General features: G+C 51.3%; 1 long non-coding RNA gene across 1 annotated transcript; it reads right to left on the reverse strand.

The window, feature by feature from the left end:
• Nucleotides 1-264: 264 nt before the first annotated feature.
• Nucleotides 265-2364, reverse strand: LOC144247788 (uncharacterized). The gene is made up of 2 exons (XR_013341313.1): nucleotides 2083-2364; nucleotides 265-1124 (listed from the first exon to the last, which is right to left on the reverse strand). It is a non-coding gene; the product is annotated as an uncharacterized LOC144247788 (long non-coding RNA).
• Nucleotides 2365-3560: the final 1196 nt, after the last annotated feature.

The raw sequence follows: 3560 nt of genomic DNA on the forward strand, positions 1-3560 counted from the left end.
GATACACTATGGCAAAAAGCAGAATCTGCACCAACTCCTAAGACCCCTGCTGAGGAACCCAGCCCTGCCTGGGACACCCAAAGCAGCAGACCTCAAAAAAGGAGGGCAAAAGTCAAGCTTGGAGTGGAAAAAGAGGACAGAAGTACAGCAGCCTTTAAAAATGCCTGCACGGAGCAATAGTGGGAACCAGACACATTTCTTCTTTCCTTGCTTTCTGTGATGACATAAATAGGAAGTAAGAACACGTTAAACAAAAGGCAGAGCTAGGATTTTACAGGTCTTTATTTTGGCAGGCTGCATGACAGACACCTCTTCAGGGACTGCGACGCCTTTTGGGGAATGGCAGAGAACGGAGGCAAAAGGTGCCGGGGAGCCCTTTCTGTTCCCTTCAGCTCCTGCAGCTGCTCCGCTGGTTTCAGGGCACTCGCTTGGTTCATTCCTGAAGAAAAAGGCTAGGGCATGATTTTCAGAACTACTGCCCGTCCCCAGTCAGAGTTTCCTACATTCCTGGGTACAAATGAGTGGATGGAGAGAGTGGATGGATGCTGTCCAGCAGTGTCCCCAGGGGCATCTGGAGTGTTCACACTGCTGAGCTGAGAAAAACTCACCAAACCCAGCCCAGGGGCCTGTGATCCTCCACCCACCCGGGGGAACTCCGGGCGCTGTAAACAGAGGCCACAGCACACACCAGGCTCTGCTGTGCCCGGTGAGGAGTCTCTGTATGAGCCCTGAGCCCTGGCATCGCCTCCCAAACACCACAGAGACCTCTTGTGCCATCAGAGAAAAGCCCTGGAGCAAACATGTGTCCCCAGCACGATCAACAAGAGATGCAGAATTACCTCCTCAATAAAAACGCTGTTTCTGATGGAAATGTTACCTCTGTCGACTGCGAGGATTTTATAGGAATACTGGCTCAAGAATTCAGTGACTTCAGGGATTCCATACCACAGGTGCCTGGGACTGCTTGGGCATCCAGAGTCTATAGTATTGGTTAAACTGGTAGAGCTGAGGATACTTAGCAGCTTTGTCACAGAGCTGGAACGTCACGCAGGGAGCAAGGGGTTCTCTCAGAGAGTGCAGGAGGCCAGTGAAAACAGCACCAAGGTCCTCCACGATGTCTGCTCCTAGAAAAGCCAAATAAATTAAACTATTGACATGAGCACGGACACTGGGGCAACCTTCCTTACTTTGGGCCTTGCCAGCAGCCCACAGAGCCTCACGCAGAAAAGAACTGATCGAGATCAAAAAGTGTTCCTAGTGACCTAGACAGGTGCTCCTGGCCGCTGAGGTACCTGAAAAACCCTCCAGACATCATCAGCTCTTGCTTAAGCAAATAATCCACCTTCACTGTGTTGTGCCAAAAACACGCCCAGCCCTTAACAGGGAGAGACCCTGCCAGGCACCGCCTCAGAGAAGAACCGAGCTGTACTGGGGGGACACACCCAGCCAACGTGTACGAGTTAAACAGAATTTTCTCTCAGAACTGGGACTTTCAGCACCCCCCAGGTGCTACTCGACTGCCACAGACACACAGAGGGCTTCGTGAGGTGCTCTGGGGTTGGCCAGTCCTGCTCCAAGCCCTGCTGATGCCCCTGTGGTTTTAAGGATGTCCTCAAGGAGGTGGTAGAACCTCACAGTGTTTGCCCCTGGAGCTTAATTTCTGAAGTTTTCCTTGGGAAACGCACCCACTTCCTACTTAACAAGGCAGTCCCCTCTCCCTGCTCTCAGGAAGAGCTGCCCACAGGCACGGGAACCACCTTCCTCTCCTGATCGCCACGCTCTGCCCTTAAAACGCTGTGTTACTGAGGCCAGCTACTTCCAGACCAAGACTGTCCATGCAGGGACAGTGTCCCTTCTCTTCAGGGTCAGGGAAAAAGGGCAGAAGCACCTACAGAGCTTCAATGCCCCTCCTGAGCACAAAGCACCGTGAATCTGCACCTCCTGCTGCTTGCAGGGAAGATAATAAAATGCCTCAAGGTAAAAAATGATAAATGGTAAAAAATTATTACAAGAGGGTAGAAATGATGCCGCTTTCACTCCACTGCTAGAAATGACACATAAAACATAAAAAAACCCCTGTACCTGTTCCATTTTCAGACTGAAACAACAGCATATTCCTGGCTGCTCATGCAGCAGGGACAACAGCACTGAAGGGAAATGTTTGGATAATCACGTCTTCATTTAAAGAGAACCCAATTCCTTCATCTAAGCCATCACTGCCCTCCATCAGAACAGCCAGCACATCCATGACATCTAATAAGTGAAGGAAAAAATGTAAGCAGAGGATCCAGACTGACTGGGAAAACAACAGAGGTAGAATGCAACATTCCAGGAACACAAGGTAGCTTTTTAGTCACAAAAAATTAAAAAAAAAAACACCCAAAAAAACTAAAAAAAAAACCCCAAAAAACCCCAAAGGCACATTTGCCAGGCAATACAAAGTTAGGGGCAGCACAAAAATCACAGCTGTACTTCACTCTGCCTTTCAAAGCTGCTGTCCAGCACAGGTTGCCCACAGAAGCTGTGGCTGCCCCCGGATCCCTGGAAGTGTCCAAAGCCAGGCTGGACAGGGCTTGGAGCACCCTGGCATGGTGGAAGGTGTCCCTGCCCATGGCAGGGGTGGAACGGGACAAGCTTTAAATAAAGGTGCCTTCCCATCCAAACCCTTCTGGGATTCCACGATTCTGTGAGCAGCCCCAGGCAGAAGGGCTAAATTTCCATTGTGGTTCGGAAATGCTGCTGCAAGAGCACAAACAGATTTCAAATACTGTTCAAGTGGCACAACCACATCAAAAATTACGTCTGGGGGTAAAGTGGCAACTCTGCAATTCCAGCCTCTGATACCAAGGACACATGGAGGGCTGAATCCGGGGGGTGTTCGGGGTCCGAGTTGGGGTCGTCCTCATGAGCCACCAGCCTGGGGACCTAAAAATCGGGGGGAACCCCGAATTGGGGGGGGACCCAAAATTGGGGGGATCCTGGGGGGCTCTGGAAGGTCTTTGCAGCATCCCAGGAGGAATTTTGGGGTGTCAGGGGGTTTTTGGGGAGTCATGAAGGGAATTTAGGGGGTCTCAGAGAGTTTTTGGGCGATCCCAGAAGGAATTTTGGGGACCTTGATGGGAATTTTGGGGGTCCCAGGGGGTGTTTTGAGGTCCTGGAGAGGTTTTTGGGGGGGTCTCAGGGAGTTTTTGGGGACCCAGGAAAAATTTCAGGGGTCCTAAAGAGAAATTTGGAGGTCCCAGAAGGTGTTTTGGGGTGACGAGTAGAATTTTGGGGGTCCAGGGGGTGTTCTGGGGTCCCGAAGGGAATTTTGGGGGTCCCATGGGGGGTTTGGGGGTCCTGAAGGGAATTTTGGGGTCTCAGGGAGTTTTGGGGGGGTCCCAGGAGGAATTTTGGGGATCCTGATGGGAATTTTGGGGGTCCCGGGGTGGTTTTGAGGTACTGGAGAGGTTTTTGGGGGGTTCTCAGGGAGTTTTTGGGGTCCCAGGAGGCATTTCAGGGGTCCTAAAGGGAAATTTGGAAGTCCCAGGGGGGTTTTGGGGTCCTGAAGGGAATTTTGG

The sequence above is a fragment of the Lonchura striata genome, chromosome 33 (assembly GCF_046129695.1).
Source record: "Lonchura striata isolate bLonStr1 chromosome 33, bLonStr1.mat, whole genome shotgun sequence".
Taxonomy (NCBI): Eukaryota; Metazoa; Chordata; class Aves; order Passeriformes; family Estrildidae; genus Lonchura; species Lonchura striata.